Source organism: Musca autumnalis, unplaced genomic scaffold (assembly GCF_047663935.1).
Source record: "Musca autumnalis isolate F117 unplaced genomic scaffold, ASM4766393v1 scaffold_3, whole genome shotgun sequence".
Lineage (NCBI taxonomy): Eukaryota > Metazoa > Arthropoda > Insecta > Diptera > Muscidae > Musca > Musca autumnalis.
In genome coordinates, this window is record NW_027411866.1 from 246,564,084 (window position 1) to 246,589,002 (window position 24,919).

At 36.0% G+C, this 24,919-nt stretch overlaps 1 protein-coding gene across 3 annotated transcripts in view; it reads left to right on the forward strand.

Moving 5' to 3' along the window:
- The window catches only part of LOC141399246 (uncharacterized), a 318,788-nt gene that overhangs the window by 216,002 nt on the left and 77,867 nt on the right, over positions 1–24,919 (forward strand). For all 3 annotated transcript variants that reach the window (XM_073977633.1, XM_073977634.1, XM_073977635.1), the window contains exon 4: positions 2,823–2,848. The gene's annotated coding sequence lies outside the window, so the exon portion shown is untranslated. The remainder of the gene's footprint in view (positions 1–2,822; positions 2,849–24,919) is intronic.

Genomic DNA, 24,919 nt, shown 5'->3' on the forward strand with positions numbered 1-24,919 from the left:
AAAGCTCAAAAATTTGCTGGGATATCGAGAGATAGGGCTTTTTTATCACACTGGCCTTCGAAAAACATAGTATAGCTATATTCGGAAATATATTCGGTTCGAGCCCTCCAGCCACTAAATATGGTGTCATAGGATTTTAAACCCTTCGGGCAGTTTACTCATGAAGTGTGGACTTGCCCCTGAAAAAACTTTTACCATCGTAATTGAGGTAGTTAATACAAGTTACTTCAACAAAAATCAAAGTGATTCGATAACAGGTCTTAAAGTGAACTTATCCTAAATTTTGTGTGGGAGGTACCGGATGGAGTGGACAAATATAGTCCATATTTGAACCTGATCTATATCTGGTGGATATATTAAGATGTGTAAAGTATGGTCCAATTCGGCCACTCTCTTAAAGAGTTACCGTATGAATAAGTTTTCCGAACATTTTTGAACTTGTGTGGGGGAGGTACCTGAAGGAGTGGACCGATATGACTTATTTTCGAACTTAAACTATGTTTGGACAAGATATTACTAAGGCCAAATTTTGGATCGAATCGGCAAATCCGTTCGAGAGTTTTCTGGCGCTCCAACCACCTCACACGGTGTCATAGGGGTTTTTTTTGCAACTTCCAGGCTATTTTCTCAGGAAGTATGGAATTGCCCCTGATGAAACTTGTACCGTCGTATGGGGGCAGTGAATACAAGTTGCTAAAACAAAAATCAAAGCTAATCGAGAGATGGCCCTAAACTGAACTTTTCCGAAATTTTGTTTGGGAGGTACCCGAAGGAGTGGACCGATTGAGTCCATATTGAAACCTTATCTAAGTCTGGTACACATTTCACGATGGGCAGAGTATGAACCAAATCGGTTACTCCCTTCAAGACTTATCGTGCGCACAAATTTTCCGAACATTTTCGAACTTTTGTGGGGAGATACAGGAAGGAGTGGACCGATATAGCCCATCTTCGAACTTAAACTAAGTTTGGGCAAAATATTACGAAAGCCAAAATTTGAACCGATTCGATTCATCCGTTCGAGAGTTATCGTGCGCTTCAGCCAGCCAGACAGACAGACAGACAGACGGACGGACATTGCTCAGTCGACTCCAAATTGTCTGAAACACATTTCGTCCAAACATACTTGGGGTCTAAAACCATTATTTCGATGAGGCACATTTTGCCCGTATGAAAGTGTATATAGCCTCGTTAGCATAAATGCTGACGGTATGAACAATGTCATACATGGTGCGCCTTACCTAACTTTAAGTGAAACCCGCTTACACCTGGGAAGTTTGTGCAGATTTTGAAACAGACAAGAAAAAGTCGCCAGAGGGGTTTTTAAATAAATCGCGGTCAAAATTCAAATTTTTAGATTTTCAGGACCTTGCTTGGAAACGGAAAGTCCTATCTAAATAAGACTAAAGGAAAAGTTGTGGCAGTAAAAATTATCTACAACATTCCCTTAAGTCCCATTTCGATGGATTTGCGGTTTCCCAGCAAATTAGTGAAAACCTAATAAACCCTAAAAATGTTAACATTGATTTATTCAAAAATCCATCAAGCCATTCTTTCTTGTTTTTAGATTTTTCTCATCTATGAACATTGCTGTTTTAGAATCCGCAAAAACTTCCCTGGTGTAAGCGAGTTTCATTTAAAGTTAGTTAAGGTACACCGTGCATAACATTGTCCTAATTTGAACTTCTATATCTCAATAACGGTAGAACCAACGAAAATATCAATACCGTCAGTCTTGCAGAGAATTTTCATAGCCACAACATTTTCTTTAGTCCCATTTCGATAGGACTTGCGGTGTCCAAGCAAAGTCGTGAAAACCTAAAAAAAACCTAAAAATGTCAACTTGAATCGCGATTTATTTAAGAAGCCCTACGGCGTTTTGTGTTGATTGTTGATTTTTCTCATCTATGAGCATTGTAGTTTCAGAATCCTCAAAAACTTCCCAAGTGTAAGCAATACAAAGCCAAAAAATGTGTGAGATAAACAGATATGAACAGTACTAGCTATTTCTAATATATACTCCATATTCTCATCACTCTTTTTTCAACGCTAAATCGATTTATGACACATTAAACGTTTGCCTCCAAAGTGGAAAAGAAATTTTCTCAGACATACTAAGATAAGAAAAAAATGGCGAATACAACATAAATTGATTTATGATTACCTTTACTTGATGTAATTTAAACAATGCAATCATCCTCTCACATCTCTATCAAATTCTCCCCAGATTATTCTCAAGTTGAAGATAAACAAATTATTATGACAACGTTACAACGTTCATGAAGAGAAAGAAGAAGACAATTTTAAGAATGTTTAGACTATACTTCGTGCTGTAAAAAATATATTTTGCAAGCACGCATCACCCACCTGCTCGTCTATAGGGTATACAAATAATTTTATTATTTAACAAACAAGTTTAAATTTGCATTTTTCAGGGGGAAATTAAATTAGACAAAATAAAAAAAGATATTTTAGTTCCATTTGGATATTTAGTTATGAAAACATTTTTTTCAGTTTTTTTTCATAAATTTATTTTTTTAATATACAAAAAATAGCTTTAAACTATGGTACTAAGTAAAAAATATTTTATGATAAAAATTGGCAAAGTCATGACCAACATATTGCGATAAACTACAATGTTGGTGATAAAGTGGTCGTTAAAGAATTTATTTTGGAACTTTAATTTATTATACTGATATAATAGCTTTGACCTTGATGTTTCATACCCCTAACCATGACTAATATTTCATATTAATAAAATATTCTTAAAAACTTTACTATTATACTTGTGTACTAAATAATAGTTTTTATTTTTCTTGCAGATTTTCCCTAAACACCTGGCCTACCTGTAAGTAGATGTTTGAACTTCAAGCAGTTTTTACATAATTTTATTAAACATACTAAACATATTTGAATGCTAGAATATTAAATAATAGACAACAGCTTCTCTAAACCTGATTTTATTATTCACACGCTGAAATCTCTTGCAGATTTTAACATGATTTCTAATTATTTATTTATCTCTAAGGGAACATCAAGTCGGCATATCCGACCAAAATGAAGCTCTTCATGCATCCCATAGTTGTTGCGATGATGTTAAACTTTATTTGTATGCGTCGTCTTTATGTCTTGCCTCAAGTGTGAGGTTTCATAATTTACAGTTGTTACAGTTTGTCTCTGAATAATTTATGCCTATCGCGTATTTTCCACTTTTTCCTTTAACCTCTCCTACGGCACTTGATGCTCAAGGGTAGAAAAGGAAAGCAGAGACATGAGCAATATCCACGTGTTAGCATAGCAAATGCATGAGAAAATATGCTCTTCTGTAGGAGTATACGTGTGTGTGCAGGTTACCCTGCGTCCACGTTCGTAATAGGAAGGAATTGCTGCTACTACCGTTGAATTTGTGAAGTGTTGAAAAACAAATATGGGATGAGAATGGCATTCCAAAAATGCCACTGTTGATGACAGCCTACGAAACACGAACAATATGTGTGTGTGTGTGTATGTACATGATGTTGACATTGTATGGTGTTGATAATTAATGTTCGCAGATGACAATCTCTCTTTTGAAGCAGTTTTTTTGTTTTACTGTCATAAAGTGTTGCTCGCTTGGTGGATATGTGTTCGTGTGTGTGTGTTTTTGTGGTATAAAGGCTACTAAAAGTGTGCCAACTTTTTTAGTGGGCTCCCTCCCTCTTGTGGATTTTATTACATTTTATGTAACTTTAACACTCTCCAGATGTGATAGCAACCAAAGTGGGGTGAAAATACATTGATGTGACGCTGCACTCAAAGCGAATGTTGTTTAGTAAAAGTTTTTTAATTGCTGAAATTTATCAACATTTTTAATATAAACACGAATGTAACTCGTTTCATATGTTGACATGCAACTTTTTGTGCCCATGTTTGTGGTAAGCAAGTAGTTAACATGAAGTAAAATTTCATTTCGATGGATTTTATTGAATGTGTGACTTAATATCGGTATTGGAAAAGTGTGGATTTAAATTTTAGAAAAAAATCTATTATATCTCCATATTAGCAAAAGTTTTTAATTATCTGTTTTTGCCAGAGCTCCGATTTACTCGCGAGTGAAAATTTGGGAAAGGGTGGTAATTGTTTTTTGGTGCAATATTTTTGATGGGTGTGGAGCAAGTTTATTTAAGGGTGGGCTAAATCTTTGTTTAGTGGTGGGGAGGGGGCAAGTTGCCCCCTCAACTTGCTCGAATTCGAGAAGAGTTTCACTCACGAGTAGAATTTGAGCGAATTCGAGCGAGTATTCGGTTTTCGCACATTTTAAGCAGGCGTATCGCTTTATTTAAATATAACTGACATATCAAAACGCGTTTGTATACGAGATATTTTCAAAAATATTTTTTGCAGATTTTCGAAATTTGAGAGATATTATATCCGCCTATCGAGTGCATGGATTTAGACGTGCCATGGCCTATAACCTAAAAAAAATACGCAGGTTTTAACGGAAATTGAATGACATTTGTAAGTTTGCAATCCAACAAGTAAAAAAGTATCAGTCGGCTTTGCCGACAAAGATATACCCTGTGTAAATTGAAACACTTTTTTCCCAAAAAAAAACTTATATATTTAGGGAGTTTTCAAAATTATGGACGTACGAACCGACAGATATGTGGATTTGGATTAAAGTCCAAAATGTTGCGTAGCAGGTACTTAAAGAAATGGACCGACATAGTCCATATTGGAAGTGGATATTATTTTAGGAGTCATTTTTTTTCGATAGATATAGCGCCCATTAGTCATTACCCACGGTATCATAGGAACTTTTTGCAACTTTCAGGCTATTTTCTTGGGAAGTATGCACTTGCCCCTGACGTATGGAGGCCTGTGAATACAAGTTTTTACAACAAAAATCAAAGCTATTCGCAGGTCTTAAACTGAACTTTTCTGAAAATTTGTGTTGGAGGTAGCCGAAGGAGTGGACCGATGGAGCCCATACAAGAACCTCATCTAGGTCTGGTAAAAATTTTACGAAGTGCAACGTATGGACCAAATCGGTTACTTCCTTCAAGAGTTATCGTGCGCACACAAATCAGCTCCAAATTGTCTGAAACGGATTTCGTCCAAACATACTTTGGGTCTAAAGCCATTATTTCGTTGAGGCATATTTTGCCCGTATGAAAGCGTTAGCATAAATGCTGAGGGTATAAAAACTTATTCTTGGAAAATATTGTTGGCTTCAACCCATTTTTACCCATTTTAGACCCTCAGCATTTATGCTAACGAGGGTGCCTCATCGAAATAATGGTTTTAGACCTCAAGTATGTTTGGACGAAATGTGTTTCAGACAATTTGGAGTCGATTGAGCAATGTCCGTCCGTCTGTATCTCTGTCTGCCCGTATGTCTGTCTAGCTGGCTGGTGCGCACGATAACTTTCGAACGGATGAACCGATTCGGTTCAAATTTTGGCTTTCGTAATATTTTTCCCAAACTTAGTTTAAGTTCGAAGATGGGTATATCGGTCCACTCCTTCCGGTACCTCCCCCACAAAAGTTCAAAAATGTTCGGAAAATTTGTGCTCACGATAACTGTTGAAGGGAGTAACCGATTTGGTCCATACTTTGCCCATCGTAAAATGTTTACCAGACTTAGATAATGTTTCAATATAGGCTCAATCGGTTCACTCCTTTGGGTACCTCCCACACAAAATTTCGGAAAAGTTCAGTTTAGAGCCATCTCTTGAATCGATCTGATTTTTGTTTTAGCAACTTGTATTGACTGCCCTCTATACGATGGTACAAGTTTCATTAGTGGCAAGTCCATACTTCCTGAGAAAATAGCCTGAAAGTTGCAAAAAACTATATGACACCGTGTGACGTGGTTGGAGCGCAAGATAACTCTCGATCGTATCCGCCGATTCGGTCCAAAATTTGGCCTTAGTAATATTTTGTCCAAACATAGTTTATGTTTTAAGATAAGCCACGAGTACAACTATCACATAATAAGCTTTTAGATAAATGCGGCTGCGCTTCCCGATTAGAGCAACAATTCAGAAAACCCCATTTTTCATTCTTGAAAATGTCAGCATCCGTTTGAGGTACATACAGTGGATATATTAAAAAATCATTCATCTGAAACCTCATCTCTATTGTATTCTTTAACTTCTTCTTTGAGCATTAAGTTCTGCATTGTGTTGTAAAGCCACTAATTGGAAATTGACACAAAACATCTCGTTTCCTTCAAAACGTTGTTTACTTTACTACGACCACAGATTCCGCTCAAGTTATCATTTTAAAATAATCCCTCGGTGAATCGGGCCAAAACAGTTTATTTTACCGAAATGCGTTTAAAAGTTATGATATAGTACAAATGTTCGCAAGTTACAATACCCCATACATTAGTTTCAACATGAGTAATTATCTACAAAGTCATACTTATTTCTTGGATCCGTTGTTACATATACTGTGGCTGAGGGATAGACAATATTACAATCATAACGCAGTAGAAATAAAGGCGGAAAACTATGCAATATTTTTCAACAAAATAAAATTACCGAAAACAGCTCAAGATGAAAAAAAAAGATCTACTAAACAAGCGAAAAAGTATCAGTCGGCTTTGTCGACAGAAATATACCCTCAACCTATGTGAAGTGAAACTTTCATATATAGGCAGATCTACTACCGATCCCCAAAATATGCAATTAGTATGTTTTTAGAATTTTGTGGCCCTGCAAAAAATATTGGTCGATACTTGGAGTGGATCTTTTTTTGGGAGTTATATAGCGCCCATCAGTCATTTCAGTTGGAATCCGTATAATTTAGATCGTCTGGACTTTTGCATCAGGAAATCTGGATTTGCCCACGAAAAACATAATATCGCTGTAAACAGGGTCACAAGGAGTACCTTCGGTAAAAATTTCCAGAGGATCCTCGAACATACCTTTAACCGCACTTAAACAAAAATGTTGAACATTTATGTGGTGCCCCAAGTAGTGGAACGACCCATTTTTGAACATAAACTGAGTTTGGACAATATATTAAAACCATTATTTAAATAAAATAACTTGCGTAGAAACCAAATACAATTTTTCAACTTTCTTTTAAAGGAATTTTGATCCGTGAAAATCTTCTGTACGCAGGTAATGAAGAAGGGTGTTCCATGGCAGGCTCCACGGCGACTATAACCTTTTCTTATTTGTTTTCTTTATAAATATTACGATCAACCGCTGTCGTCAATTACAACAATAAAAACTCCACCAATAAATATACCAACCAAAGGAAACAATAAAAATTAATGTGTGTGTTTGTGGTTTAAATCGAAAATCATAAAGTTAAGCTCAAGGACATGAGTGTGTGACTTTTTATTTCGTTATAAAGAAAAAACAAGGTACTAAACTATTACCCACCCCTTCGTAAGGTAAACTCTGATGGGGATATCAGTAGTGGAATTACGTAAGTCTTTTTTCAGTACAGATAAAAATCGAAAAAGAGTCAAAACATAAAATTGTGAATTAAAACTTTCGAAGCCTGTTTATGTATGTCGATAAAAACTGAATGCAAATGAAAAACACCCAAACCCATGGTACAATAACTTACAGGTAGAGTTAAGTGCCCGCTGCTTTGATTCTCCTGTAATACTAGTGTTAAATTCTAAAAGACATTTTGGAATCTGTAATCAAATTAAAATTATTTACACTTTTTATGTTTGAAAATATGTTATGAAAAAAGTCGCTAAATAATAATATATACGAAGCTCCGTCGTTAACTAGTTACATAATCGAACTGCACGAGTTCTTGAGTAGGGCTGCGTATGCTTTTTACAATGAATGATATCAGACTCCTTTATAAAGTCTACAATGAATAATGAACATGACACATAAATTTGAATAACACAAAATTTAAATATGCCAAAACCATTGTGACGCACCATTCTGACGATTATGTGAATCTCTTTTTTTCATTTACTTGCCTAGTATCCAACATTTTTATCTATAAGTCCAAGCCATTTCCCCCTTGTCATTCCCTCCTTTATCCTTGGACATATCAATCTTAATGCTCTGCAGTGTTAAATGTCCAAACATTCTCATAAAAGTATCTCTTGGCGAAAGATTTGTAGACAATTGTTGCCTGTCATAGAAATTTCGTTCTTTTGTTATCTCTTTTTGGATTTTTTCTTTTGTTTTGTCTTTGTCGCAAATCTCGCTCTTGTCATATTTAAGTTAATGCAGTAAATTTTTCATTGAAGAAAATAATTTTGATGGACTTTTGTGTGAATTTGAGTCATTTATTCACTCGCTTTTTGTTTTTAAGTTTTTCATCTTCTTTATCGTTCTTTTTTGATGTTTATGCTGTCATTGTTCTAATGAATCCTTTTGTTTTTTTGAATAAAGTTTTATAGAGTCTCGAGATTACTGCTAAACTCTAACAATGTAGAGAAAAAAATGTATATGTTAGTAGTCTTCATATCTGTAAGTTTTGCTTGAATACTATATTTGTATAGTAATATGCGAAACCCAAGCACTAGACAAATATTTTTTGTGGACTTTAATATAAGCTTACAGCATAAAGTAATGGAAGCCAGTGTTTTCAGACGGGATGATATCCCGAACATTACACTGTGCTACAGTGAAAATTTGCAGGGGTTCTAATGCATAAATTCGGTTTTGTGGGAGTCCACAGAAGACGAAAATACCTTTGGTTTCTCTTGGTCACTTCGGTTTTTCATTTTATAACGGTAAATGTAGTGAAAAATGGGCTTTCTTGGATTTTCAACTTTAAACGGACATTACTTCTTTTTTCCATAACCGATTTGCGCACACTGTTTTTCATTATAAAGGGGAGAGTAATGCCTTTCGAACAAGCCATAGATTTTTAAAATCGGTTAACAAATGGCTAAGTAATAGTGGTTTAATTGTGACAAAAACGCATTAAAAAACAGTAAAATGTTTTTCCTTGTGCTCTAGGCTGCGTAAATGATACCTAACAGTACAATTATTTACAGTTAGCAAGTAGGAAATTTAGTTGGCTTTCCAAAATGGGAAAAACCAACGAAATCGGTTGAAAAATGAATGCGTTATGACATTTTTTGTGTTTCAACTTTTTGGTTTTTCTTCATATTTTCCTTTATAAAACATTGATACCTTGTGCGTAATAGTTAAGCAGGATAATCATAATTAGAATCATACATGCTAAGATACCCATCTTTTATAAAGGAAAATATGAAGAAAAACCAAAAAGTTGAAACACAAAAAATGCCATAACGCATTCATTTTTCAATCGATTTCGTTGGTTTTTCCCATTTTGGAAAGCCAACTAAATTTCCTACTTGCTAACTGTAAACAATTGTACTGTTAGGTGTCATTTACACAGCCTAGAGCACAAGGGAAAACATTTTACTATTTTTTAATGCGTTTTTGTCACACTTAAACCACTATTACTTTGCCATTTGTTAACCGATTTTAAAAATCTATGGCTTGTTCGAAAGGCATTACTCTCCCCTTTATAACGAAAAATAGTGTGTGCAAATCGGTTGGGGAAAAAAGAAGCAATGTCCGTTTAAATTTGAAAATCCAAGAAAGCCCATTTTTCACTTCATTTACCGTTATAAAATCAAAACCCGAAGTGACCCAAAGAAACCAAAGGTATTTTCGTCTTCTATGGACTCCCACAAAACCGAATTTGTGCATCAGAAATCCTGCAAAAAAATTTCGTCCACTTTTGTATCACAGTGTTATTAAGTATACTCTCATCCGTAATGTGGAGAAGACATTAGAGTTATTTTTTTCCATCACATTAGTTATTTTTAAATAAGCAAAAATAAAAAACTTACAAAATCGCAAAAAACACGTCAAGAAATAGTCTTAAATTATTTACTTAAAACTAAGGTAGCATCACTACCATCGTCAGCTGTTGTAAATATTGCACTGCTTTCCTTTTTTGTATTGCGTTTTGTTTATTTTCGTGGTTTTGCTTATTAGGCCTCTATAACTGAGAGCGCTGTTGTCAATATCTGTTTTAAAATTCATACGATGTGTTGTTGGTACATTGAGAATGCAAAGCATCTCCATCGTATACCGTTTGTTGTTGTGTGTTTCGTTCTCTAATATTCTTACATTGTCAAAGTTTGGGTAGTGAGATGTGCTAGCACAGTGGCTCACAAGTGCAGTTTTAGATTTTTCGTTTTGTTGTCTTAGTTTTAAATCTGACTTGTGAGCAGATAGTCGCGTTTTTAATTTATTTTTGGTTGTTCCAACGTAAAGTTTTTGACATTTTTCTTTTTCATTTCCTGCACAAGGTATCTGGTATACAACATTGTTTCTGTCCATTTTGTCGATTTTGGTTTTGGTATTAGTGAAGAGTTTGTTTAAGGTATTATTACATTTGTGAGCTATAACATATTTCTCTCTATCAAATATATTCGAATTTTCCACTCTCTCCGAAAAATTGGGAACATAAATCATTGACTTGTATATCCTATCTGTTTTGTTTTGGGGCTCTTTACCATTATTTCTTTCTTTTTTATGATCCCTGATGAGCGTATTGATAATATTTTGCGGAAAGTTGTTGTTACGTAAAATATTTCTTATTTTTCTTTCGTTTTGGTGATGGAACTCATCATCACTTATTGTCATCACTCTGCGTATTAGATTTTTCGCTGTGTTTATTATTATTCTTTTTGGGTGTTTTGAGTAGAAATTTATTATTCTACCTGAAGCTGAGGGTTTTTGATACCAGTCCACTTTGATATTTCCATCTCGACTTATGACTAATGTATCAAGGTATGGTAGCTTGTTATCTTTTTCTTCCTCGAGTGTAAATTGGATATCCTTATTATAACTATTGAGAACCTTCAATGTTTCTTGTATTGCACCTTTATTTATCACAGCAAACAGATCATCTACATACTTAGTCAAGAAAGCCGGTTTTGTTGTCAAGTTATTTATGGTGGTATCGAGCAGTTTCTCCATAACAATGTCAGCTACGATCGGAGAAGCTGGTGATCCCATGGGTAGGCCACGTTTTTGCTTATAAATTTTGTCCTCAAACTTGAAAAATCTATTATCTTTGATACAGAAGCTTAGAATTCGCAAAAATAAGCTTTTAGTTATACTAGTGAATTCTTTCAGCTCTTCCCATCTGCTTTCTATTATTTTGAGTGCTAGGTCTACCGGGATGCTTGGAAACAGCGAAACAACGTCAAATGACACCAGTTTTTCATCCTTCTTTATTGTCAAGTTCCTAAGCTTATCCCTAAATTGCACTGAGTCCTTAATATTATAATTTGAATCTTTTGTTAGTTTATTCAGTATGTTGACGATATATCTGCTCATTTTACCCAAAATCCATAAAGACGGATATCCTTTAAGACCAATTTGCTCCTCCATAAACTCGCCATCTAGTAAAATGAGCAGATATATCGTCAACATACTGAATAAACTAACAAAAGATTCAAATTATAATATTAAGGACTCAGTGCAATTTAGGGATAAGCTTAGGAACTTGACAATAAAGAAGGATGAAAAACTGGTGTCATTTGACGTTGTTTCGCTGTTTCCAAGCATCCCGGTAGACCTAGCACTCAAAATAATAGAAAGCAGATGGGAAGAGCTGAAAGAATTCACTAGTATAACTAAAAGCTTATTTTTGCGAATTCTAAGCTTCTGTATCAAAGATAATAGATTTTTCAAGTTTGAGGACAAAATTTATAAGCAAAAACGTGGCCTACCCATGGGATCACCAGCTTCTCCGATCGTAGCTGACATTGTTATGGAGAAACTGCTCGATACCACCATAAATAACTTGACAACAAAACCGGCTTTCTTGACTAAGTATGTAGATGATCTGTTTGCTGTGATAAATAAAGGTGCAATACAAGAAACATTGAAGGTTCTCAATAGTTATAATAAGGATATCCAATTTACACTCGAGGAAGAAAAAGATAACAAGCTACCATACCTTGATACATTAGTCATAAGTCGAGATGGAAATATCAAAGTGGACTGGTATCAAAAACCCTCAGCTTCAGGTAGAATAATAAATTTCTACTCAAAACACCCAAAAAGAATAATAATAAACACAGCGAAAAATCTAATACGCAGAGTGATGACAATAAGTGATGATGAGTTCCATCACCAAAACGAAAGAAAAATAAGAAATATTTTACGTAACAACAACTTTCCGCAAAATATTATCAATACGCTCATCAGGGATCATAAAAAAGAAAGAAATAATGGTAAAGAGCCCCAAAACAAAACAGATAGGATATACAAGTCAATGATTTATGTTCCCAATTTTTCGGAGAGAGTGGAAAATTCGAATATATTTGATAGAGAGAAATATGTTATAGCTCACAAATGTAATAATACCTTAAACAAACTCTTCACTAATACCAAAACCAAAATCGACAAAATGGACAGAAACAATGTTGTATACCAGATACCTTGTGCAGGAAATGAAAAAGAAAAATGTCAAAAACTTTACGTTGGAACAACCAAAAATAAATTAAAAACGCGACTATCTGCTCACAAGTCAGATTTAAAACTAAGACAACAAAACGAAAAATCTAAAACTGCACTTGTGAGCCACTGTGCTAGCACATCTCACTACCCAAACTTTGACAATGTAAGAATATTAGAGAACGAAACACACAACAACAAACGGTATACGATGGAGATGCTTTGCATTCTCAATGTACCAACAACACATCGTATGAATTTTAAAACAGATATTGACAACAGCGCTCTCAGTTATAGAGGCCTAATAAGCAAAACCACGAAAATAAACAAAACGCAATACAAAAAAGGAAAGCAGTGCAATATTTACAACAGCTGACGATGGTAGTGATGCTACCTTAGTTTTAAGTAAATAATTTAAGACTATTTCTTGACGTGTTTTTTGCGATTTTGTAAGTTTGTTATTTTTTTCCATTGTACCACATCCAAATAATAATATATGATATTGATACAAGCTCGTCTGTTACCGATTTCCCAAGTGGTTTAAGTATAATTACAAATAAGCACTCAAAAATTCTGTCCCACGGCGGCCGGTTCTACATACCGGATTGACTATTATGTGTTGTGTTCGTGTATTTTGTCATCATGGGAGCAGCAATTTCTCCCGAAATGCCTGCTCCGAGCTCTTTTTATCCGCACCGGGATAGATATGAACCTCGGGCCATGGATCTGTTCCGTTTGCTAGATCCGCATTACCCACATGCATGTATCGGTGAGATGTAATGAATGTAGCGCACTTCCGAGAGTGCTCTGACCTTAGCGCCCAGGAAACACACCATCCCTGCATCTCGAAATTACAAAATTGTGAAATTTATGAGCCGGAAAAATATCATGGTCTCCGCGATCCAGAAAACAAAGCTCACAGTCATCTGTACTTTGCAGCGTTACGATGATTACAGCGTTTTGCTGAAGGATCGCACAAGAAGTGGAGGAGGCGTACTTGTCTTTATAACACGCCAGCCTGCCCAATACAGACCTATCTCGCTTGACCCTAGCGACCCATACATGAAATGCATGGTGGCAGCAGTAAAGTGTGGTACTTCCGCTGTTTCGAGCTGTTTAATGTGCACATACCGCCGATGAATAGCTTTGCCCTGCGTTATATGCCCAATATTAGTTCGTCTTTAGAAGACACTAACCGTCTGGTGCTAGGTGACTTCAATGGCCATCATGAGCTTTGGCATTCCGTCCGAGGTAATGACCAGAGGGGTACAGTGCTCCACAGTTTGCACTGTAAATAAATACGCATCTACGAGGATAAGAGGAGAATACCACAGCTCGTCGGATATCATCATTGCGGCTCCAGATTTGATAAATAAATTATGACCGGCTGCCGTCATTTACCTGACTCAGACCAACTTCCTATCATCGTATCCGTAAATAGACCACCCGACTATATAACCTCTGCACTATGTGAAAACTTTCATTTCAGAGAATTTACCAATAACCACTTCAGAGAGCTGCCTATTCCTTCAGATACTCGGGTAGATGACAGAACATCATCACTTCACCAGCCGCTCGCTACATACCTGCTGATCATATACCCGAAATCAGACCAAATTTCCCGGCAGAGTGTAGCACGAACCCTGAAGACCCAAGAGTTAGAGAACTTACTTTTGAAGTCAACAGTCCAGTAGGCCAACATAAGTGGAACAAGTAAAAAAGTATCAGTCGGCTTTGCCGACAGAGATATACCTTCAGCCTGCGTGGAATGAAATACTTTTTTTTTAAACTTATGTCACGGAAACAAAAAAATCGCCGGAGGGATTTTAAAATAAATCGCGATTTAAGTTCACATTTTTAGGGGTTCTTTAGGTTTTCACGATTGCGCTTGGAAACGGCGAGTGCTATGTAAATGGGCCTATATAAAGTATTATAGCTGTGAAAATTCTCCACAAGATTGACCTTTATGAATTTTCGTAGGTTTTACCGTTTTGATCAGGGTACCTTTATATGGGGGCTACAAGAAAACGTGGAGCTATGTTGACAGATTTTTGCAAGGATATTTTCTACATATTGAGAACTCACTATGCCAAATTTCAGCCAATATGATTGTAAAATGAGGTTAATAGGTAAAAAATACCTAAAATCGGGAGGTACGGATATATGGGGGCTAAATCAAAACATGGACCCAGAGAGCCCACGTTCAGTACCAGAATTTCTTTTGACATAAGAAAGATTTCTGCCAAGTTTCGGGGTACCCCTATATGGGGGCTATTAGAAAACGTAGACCCATGTTGACAAATTTTTGCAAGGATATTTTTTACATATTGAGAACTCACTGTGACAAATTTAAGCCAATATGATTGTACAATGAGGCCAATAAATAAAAAAATACCTTAAATCGGGAGGTACGGTTATATGGGGGCTATATCAAAACAAGGTCCCAGAGACCCCATGTTCAGTAGCAGAAGTTCTTTAGAAAACGTGGACCTAAGTTGAAAAACTTTTGCAAGGATATTTTCTACATATTGAGAACTCACTGTGCCCAATTTCAGCCACTATGATTGTACAATGAGGTAAATAGACAAAAAATACCTTAAATCAGGAGGTACGGTTATATGGGGGCTATATCAAAACATGGACCCAGAGACCCCATTTTCGATGCATGATATGCTCTTGATATAAGTAAGATTTGAGCAAATTTTGTCAGCCTACGTCAAATGGTTCGGCAGTTAATGAGTTTTTACCCAACACTTGGGTAAATACTCGGGTATTTACCCAAGTATTTACCCACTTGTTTAAAGTATTGTAAAACTATCCATTTTGAATCGATTTCATAACCTAAATCCAGAAATAGGGCCCAAGATGTTGTATTAATGTATCAATATATTAAATACACAAAAAACTACCCACAAATGGGTATTTACCCGGTATTTACCCAATTTACGTGGTATTTACCGATTGGGTATTTACCCACTGTCCATCTCTATAAATGCCCAAATGATCCTCGATCAGACCCCTAACCACACACAAATGTTGAACATATGTGTGGGTGGTATCCCAAGGATTGGACAGATAGGGCTCAAACTTGAATATAAACTATGTTTCGACAATATTTAGAGATCCAAAGTTTGAACCAAATCGGTTGCTACGTCTATGAGAAATCGCGCGTAAAATTTTAGCGAATATTTTCGAACTTTTGTGAGGGAGGTACCGGAAGGAGTGGACCTACATATAAGCACCACCTTCGAATTTCATCTAATATTCGAAGAAATATTATAATATCCAAAGAGTGGACGAACGCAGTATTCGGTTCGAGTCCTCCAGCCACTACATATGGTGCCATAGGGGGTTTTTACAACTTTCGGGCTGTTTTCTCAAGAAGTATGGACTTGCCACTGAAAAAAACTTTTGTTGCTGTAATTGAGGCAACGAATGCAAGTTGTTTCAACAAAAATCAAATCAAAATTGTATGTGGGAGGTACCCGAAGGAGTGGACAAATATAGTCCATATTCGAACCTGATCTATATATGGTAGATATATTAGGATGTGCAATGGACCAAATCGGCCACTCCCACTCCCACTTTTTTTTTGAACCTCTCAGGAAGTATGGACTTGCCCCTGATGAAGTTTGTACCGTCGAATGGGGGCAGTGAATACAGGTTGCTACAACAAAAATCAAAGCGATTCGAGAGCAGGTCCTAAACTGAACTTTTCTCATATAAGTCTGGTAGAAATTTTATGATGTACAAAGTATGGACCAAATTGGTTACTGCCTTCAAGAGTTATGGTGCACACAAATTTTCCGAATATTTTCGAAATTTTGTGGGGGAGGTGTCGGAAGGAGTGGACCGATATAACCCATCTTCGAAATTAAACTAAGTTTGGACAAAATATTATGAAAGCCAAATTTCGGACCGACTTGGTTGATTCGTTCGAGAGTTATCGTGCGCTCCAGCCAGCCAGACAGACTTACGGACATGGCTAAATCAACTCCAAATTGTCTGAAACACATTTCGTCCAAACATACATACTTGGGGTTTAAAACCATTATTTGGATGAGGCACATTTTGCTCTTTTGAAAGTGTATATACCGTGGCTAGACCACTTGAAGCAATGCAATATTGCTGTTTCAAACACGGCTGAAACGTTGGATAATAAACTATATGTGTGGACGTACTTCGTTCGTGAAATTCACAAACAAGAACCTAAAAACTCGTAGAGTAATACAGGGATTTCTCTAAGACATGGTGATATATCCCTACCTTTCTGAAATTCCACACCCTTCTGACGGCATCTTGGCCTCGGATCACATCGATGATGACATATGTGATAGGTTAAATGTCCACATAGCTGACCTAGTGCAGTTCTTCCATCTGAGGAATATGAAAATCCTCTTACCGACCACTATCTAACCCAAAAAATTGGGTGTAACGTTCCATAGCATGTTTAAATCGTTCGCTCAAGCCAAAGCTATTTGGGAGAAGATCAGAAGTAGGAACATGGTTATCAAGTCGCAGGCCGGCAGCACTTGGGGTGCTAACAAAGAGAACTTTTTGACCCTTTTATAAAGCAATAGTCCGGTCTGTGGTAAGCTATGCGGCGCCAGCGTAGTATGCAGTGTAAGAATATTCTAACCTGCCGAATGTCGCCTGCAACAGGTTCCTCCTCGTGATACCAGTGTAGCATCTTTATAATTAGACGAAGTTTTTACCGGTGCATCATCACAACAGGGTGCCAACGTGGTGCAATGGTATGCACACCCGCCTTGCACGCTGAAGGTCGTGGGTTCGATTCCCCGGCCAGTCAAACATCAAAATGTTCAACGTTGGCAAAATACCCCTCAGTAATGTTGGCGACATTTCATGTAAAACTTCTCTACAAGTGGTGTCTTAGGACACGCAGTTCGGACTCGGCGATAAACTGTAGGTCCCATATCACTGAGATAATATGAATCGGGGTGCAATCATTGATATGAGAGAGGTCTCTCTTGTCCCATATGGGATGTTTGTGGAACAATTATTATTATTATTATCATCACAACAGGATGTTGTCTATGCACCACCTGATTGTGTGTTATTGCAATGAGCATCCCTGACACGATTTAAGGGACAGGCTTTTCCGACCCAGGTACGCCAGGAAAATCTTCATGACCACAAGTTGTCCAAGTCATTGAACAATTTTGCCATTATTTTCAACGAGTTTTAATGTTATATTTTGTTAGTAGTTATTTACATAACCTTGAAAACCTCTTCATTGGCTAATTTATGTGCATGTGATTGGGAATTTAAAATTATGCCCACACACACTCATACATTTAATCTGACGAAGAGATACAAAACAAAAGAATAATGAGCTCAAAAGGCATCTTAAAGGTTATCTATAAAAACATCATCTCTTAATGTATGCATGAACTACTCGAAGGAGCAGAACGAATGATAAATGCAAACACAGCTCCTCCAACAGCTGAACATTGTATATGACAGGATGGTTGGTTGGATAATGCCCATGTGAATAGACAAAGTCATTCAGATCATTCTTAGGCGGAATTCTTTGAAATAGCATACGTATGGAAGGATAGTCACAGTGGATGAATTTGAAGTATAAAGCTGAGCAAGTTTACATTTTTTTTCTGAAAAATTAGTCAGCATTGAATTTTGTTAGTGGTCAATCTTTGAAACGTGCACGTGCAAGTGTTGAAAGTTTCTAGAGTTAATTGTTAACCATTTGTGGGGTATCTATCGCAAACAATAGCCCTAATTTTACCACTTGAAGGTTTTTTGAATAGTAAGATGCAACTGATGGCACACTTTGGCCGCTGAATGGAACATGGGAAAATCCATGCATATTGACAGACATGGACTCCCTGTATCCGAAAAGCATATGCACCTCAACTGATTTAAACGGATTCGCGAATTACACGTTTTTTAACTTTTGTGTTTTTTCTTTGGTTGTGATTTCAATAGTAATCTGTACTTATTAACTCTATTGCTTATCATTCTAAGCAAATATACTTTCACGATGACAAACTATTTTCCTCGAAGAAGTTTTAGCAAAATACTTCATAATCTTTTTGCTGTTTTTCAATTTCTGACCTGAAAGCCAAACAAAACAGCAAAAAGATAATAAGTCCATAGGTCAACTATAATTACACCAAAAATACGTCAGATTTTGTATGGAAATTTAGCGAAATAGTAGAATTACTCCTAAAAATGTTTCTCCAATTTTTCGTATTAAACCAAAAAATATATTTTTGAAATAATATTCCCACAATAAGTGTTTGTCTTTTGTTGTTGCTGTAATATGCATGTTATGAACCCAATCTTTATAATGTTGGTCTCACATTTTTCTGGGCATTGTCTAGATTCTGTAGAGATTTTAAATTTATTTTTTGAGATTTATATGGACTCTGAGTTAGAATAAATAAAATTTACTTCAAGATTTTTCACTATTTGTTGATTTTCCGCGAAAATAAAAACAAATTTAAAAATATTTTAAGATCAGCGGATAGATATCAGCAAAAATTTCTAAAATCGTCTTTTCCATTTCAAAAAAATCAAAAAAATTTTTTGATGCTACATCTATGATTTTTGGTACATAGATTAAGAAAAAAATCGTCATTCCAAATCTGTTTTCGTTACCAACTTTGATCGTTGCGCGCAAAAGATATGACCGTTTTAATTATGCTAATTAGAAAAATTTTAAAAAAATCGGGGCTTAATATAGTAAGCTGTTATATCCTGATATCGTTAACTGAATTTGCACCCTTTGCGATGATGCAAGAAAAAAAATGAAAACATTCAATGGATTCGCGAAAAATTAAATTTGTTAAATAATTTCACGTATTTACAAACATATTTTTGAAATAATAGCGCTTATACTTACAAAAATATATATATAAAAAATTATAGCAGCATCCAGACATTGTGAGGAATAAAATGAAACCTAAGTCGTGAAGTTTGGAGCTATAGTATTCATGTTATTTGCAAAAATACAAAGAAAATATGACGAAAAAAATAAAAATCATGTTATTCTAATTTTATTTTTTTATGGTTTTATAGGAAAGGTTGAAGAAAAAAATGCTTGAGTTCTTCGTCATTTTCGTCCAAATTTCACGCAATAATGAAGATATTCCGTTGCAACAAATTTTTCGCTTATAGTTTTCCTATTGGCGAATATTTTTAGAACATTATATTAAATCATAAGGAATTCCAATTGTGGCATAACATTAAAATAATGTTATATTGAATATTACAACATTTGAAACGCATATAAACCGCGTAATAGTGGAAATCACAAGATGCGCATCCGATTTTCCAAAACAGCGAATCAGTCCCTCTTATTTGATATACACTTTATGAAATTCCATTTGGCGACCACGATGTAGCATCAGTTGCATGTTAGGGTGCAAAAAACAGTAAAATGCCCATAATTTCTACGAAGTACATTTGCATTTTATGCGCATCCGATTTCAATAATCACCATTAAAAACAAGTAAAAAAGTATCAGTCGGCTTTGCCGACAGAGATATACCCTCAGCCTGTATATATTGAAACAATTTTTTCCCAAAAAACGTATTTATGTATTTAGGGGTTTTTATAAATTTTGTTAATTTGAACCGACAAAAATATTCATTAGGATTAGGGATCAAAAGTTTTGCGGAGGAGATACTAAAAGGAATGGATATACATTGACCATTATGGAAGTGGATCTTCAGCCACTACATATGGTGCCATATGTGGTTTTTACACACTTCGGGATGTTTACTCATTTTGTGTAGGAGGTACCGGATGGATTGGACAAATATAGTCCATATTTGATCCTGATCTATATCTAGTAGATATATTAGGATGTGTAAAGTATAGACCAATTCGGCCACTCCCTTTAAGAGTTACCGTATGAACAAATTTTCCGAACATTTTTGAACTTTTGTGGGGGAGGTACATGAAGGAGTGGACCGATATGGCTTATCTTCAAACTTAGACTATGTTTGGACAAAATATTACTAAAGCCAAGTTTTGGACCGAATCGGCAGATCCGTTCTAGAGTTATTTTGAGCTCCAACCACCTCACACGGTGTCATAGGGTTTTTTACAACTATCAGGCTATTTTCTCAGGAAGTATGGACTTGCCCCTAATGGAGGGCAGTGAATACAAGGTGCTAAAACAAAAATCATAGTGGTTCGAGAGATGGCCCTAAACTGAACTTTTCCGAAATTTTGTGTGGGAGGTACTCGAAGGAGTGGACCGATTGAGGCCATATTGGAACCTCATCTTCCTCATGTACAATGTTTACGATATACAAAGTATTGACCAAATCGGTTACTCCCTTCAAGAGTTATCGTGCGGACAATTTTTCCGAACATTTTCGAACTTTTGTGGGGGAGGTACCTGAAGGAGCGGACCGATATGGCCCATCTTCGAACTTAAATCAAATCTGGACAAAATATTTCGATACCCAAAATTTGAACCGAATCTATTGATCCATTCGAGAGTTATCGTGCGCACCAGCCAGCCAGACAGACAGACGGACAGACAGACAGACGGACGGACATTGCTAGATCTACTCAAAATTGTCTGAAACGGATATCGTACAAACATACTTGGGGTCTAAAACCATTATTTCGATGAGGCACATTTTTGGCCGTATCAAAGTGTAAATACCCTCTTTAGCCTAAAGGCTGAGGGTATAAATATATCATTCTATGCCGTTTCAATGCGATCCATCAAGAACCGTGGATGTAGCATCGCACTCAGTTTTTAGAAAAAATCTATTATATCTCCGGATTCGCGAACGTTTTTCAATATCTGTTTTCGCATATTTTAAATATGCGTATCGCTCTATTTATCTAAGTAGTAATAACACATCCAAACCCCGTCTAAATACGCGATATTTTCAAAAACATTTTTTGTAGATTTTCGAAATTTGAGGGGTATCATATACGCCGATCTAGTGGATGGATTTAGCCGGGCAAAGGCTTGTTAGATTCAGAACGTAAAAAAACTAAATTCACGCGGGTTTCCACTGAAATCGAATGGCATTTGTAAATTTTGAATCCAAAAACTGGTTTTTTAGAAAAATTTACGCACAAAAATTTCGAATTTAAACTGAGATTGTTGTGAACCTTTGAAGGCTACACGCCCGAGTTATACATCAAAACATGCGTAATCGCGAGTACTACAATGTCATTATCAGTTTTTAAACGAGTACAGTTGCGCGTCCCGATTAGAGCAAAAATTCAAAAAACCCAATTTTTCAGTCTTCAAAATGTCAGCATCCGTTTGAGATTGATGCATTGGTTATATTAAATAATCATACATTAGAAACTTCATCTCTGAAGTGTATTCTTTAACTTCTTCTTTGAACATTATACTCTACATTGTATTGTAAAGCCACTAATTGAAAATTGACTTAAAAAAACTCGTTTCCTTCAACGATTTTTTCCTCTTCTTTTACATTAATATGACCACAGCTTCCGATCAAATTATAATTTTAAGAAATCCATCGGTGAATCGGGCTAAAACAGTTTATTTTACCTAAATGCGTTCAAAGGTTATGGTATATTACAACAATTCGCGAGTTACAATACCCCATACCTCAGTTTCAACATAAGTAAATTTTCTACAAAAAGGCCGATATAACATTCTGTTAAAGATTTATTCATTTATTTTCTTATAAAAACCCAAATGGAATTTTTAAATATTTTTTCTTTATAAGGGAACAAAGCCCGCTATAACTTTTGGGTGCAGCATCCAATTTTGTGAACGCGAACATATTTGAAACCACAATTTTTTTCTTAACCTAAGCACCAAAAATCGCGGATGTGCTCACAAAAAAAATTTAATTTTTTTTCTCAATGGTATTGAAAAGACAATTTGAAAACTACCCACGGTGCTCTTGAAACAATTTTAAATGGAAGGTGCTTACACCTCGGAAATTTTTGCGGATTCTGAAACTACAATATTTATAGATGAGAACAATCAAAAAACAAAAAAATGGCCGGAGCGCTTTTTAAATAAATCGCGATTTAAGTTGACATTTTTAGGGGTTGTTTAGGTTTTCGCGATTTTGCTTAGAAACCACTTTTCTTATCAAAATGGGACTAAAACAAATGTTGCAGATATGCAAATTCTCTACAAGATTGACCTTTATGATATTCTCGTCGGTTTTACCGTTTTTGAGATATATAAGTTCAAATTGGGACAATTCAAATTCAATTCAATTCTGTACGCCCCCTTATAAAACAATGCCATGACACCAAATTCCCAACTTAAACTTATATATCTAAAAAATGTTACAACTAAGGATAAGTTACTTAAGCCAGTCTTGTAGAGAATTTTCACAGCTTTAAGATTTTATCAGGTCCCGTATTGATACGACTTACCGCATTCAAGCAAATTCGCGAAACCCTAACAAAAAACTAAAAATGTAAACTGAGCTTCCTTATCTCAAAAATGGTACAAGCTGGGAACAAATGATAAAGTCAATCCTCTAGAGAATTTTGACAGCTACAACATTTTCTTTAGCTCCATTTCGATTGTGCTAGCGGTTTTCAAGCAAAATCGTAAAAACCTAAAAACACGAAAAAATGTGAATTTTGACCGCGATTTATTTAAAAATCCCTACATCGATGTTTTCTTGTTTTTGGATTTTTCTCATCTATGAACACTGCTGATTCAGAATTCACAAAAACGTTCCCTGTGTAAGCGGTTTTCATCAAAAGTTAGTTAAGGCGCACCCTACATGACATTGTTTTATAAGGGGGCGATACAGTCAGTGCATTGTCCCAAGTTGAACTTCTATATCTCAAAAATGGTAAAAACTACGAAAATACCATAAAGGTCGATCTTGTAGAGAATTTTCATAGCTACAACATTTGTTTTAGTCCCATTTTGATAGGAAATGTGGTTTCTAAGCAAAATCGCGAAAACCTAAACAACCCCTAAAAATGTCAACTTAAATCGCGATTTATTTAAAAAGCGCTCCGGCGATTTTTTTTTTGTTTTTTATTGTTCTCATCTATAAACATTGTATTTTCAGAATCCGCAAAAACTTCCGAGGTGTAAGCACCTTCCATTTAAAATTGTTTCAAGAGCACCGTGTACCATATACACTTTCATACGGGCAAAATGTGTCTCATCGAAATAATGGTTTAGATCCGAAGTATGTTTGGTCGAAATCCGTTTCAGACAATTTGCAGTTGATTTTGCCATGTCCGTCCGTCTGTCTGGCTGGCTGGAGCGCAAGATAACTCTCAAACTGATCAACAGATTCGGTCCAAAATTGTGCTTTCGTAATATTTTGTTGGGGTTTTGGGGTTTCCCGGTTTGTATCATTCCCGGGAAACGGGAATCACAAAATCGCCATTCCCGGGAGTCCGGGATTTCCCGGGAAATTTCAAAATACGAGAAGGGATCAATATGTCCGTGGTTTTTTTCATCATCCCATAGTAAGTTATATTAATTACAATATTTTCAAAGAGTTCCGGATGCAAAAATGGATGACACGTTTTCGCTCTATCGATTAAAAACGAAAAAATATGGAAAAATTCATAGATTGGATTTCGAACTTGCGCCTCAGCCACTATGTTGCCCGGATTTTGCCCACACTGATCAATTCCAATATTCAAAGCTAATCTTTTTGACTTTTGTTGTAGCAAATTGTGCTCCCTGCCCACCATACGACGGTACAAGTTTCATTAGGGGCAAGTCCATACTTCTTGAGAAAATAGTCCGAAAGTTTTAAAAACCCCTATGGCTCAATATGTAGTGGTTGGAGGGCACGATAACTCTCGAACGGATCTGCCGATTCGGGAGAAAATTTTCAGGGGCCAGTTCATACTTCTTGAGAAAACAAGGTGTAAAAATACCCTATGACACCATATGTAGTGGATGGAGCGCACGATAACTCTTGAAGTGCTCAACCCATTTGGTCCAAATTTGGGCTTCATCATATTTTGTCCAAGCTTAGTTTCATTCGAAGATGGTGAGCATTACTGGTCCACAATTTACGGAACTTCCTTCCCGTCCTGTATTAAAAAATGTCATTAAAATTGTGTGCACGATATCTCTTGAAGGGGCAACCAATTTGATCCAAACATTGGATTTCCTAATATGCTGTTCAAATTTAGTTTAACTGCTAAAATGGCCATATCGGTAATCTCCTTAGGGTACATCCCCCACAAAAGTCTGTTGGAAGATCCTTTGGGAATGTATACCGATGATGTTCGTTGTGGCCCTGCTTACAGTGATATTATGTTTTCTGCGGACAAGTCCATGCTTCTTGGTATACTGGTCCAAAATTTATTTGATGACTCACTGAAATTACTAGAGGGCGCGATACTTACCGAAAATATATGACTCCCAAAAAAGATCCACTATCATAATGGACTATGTCGGTCCATTACTTTAAGGACTTCCTCCGCAACACTTTTGAACTTTAATCCTAATCCACGTTTTTATCGGCAAGTTCAAATGTGCAAAAAGGGCT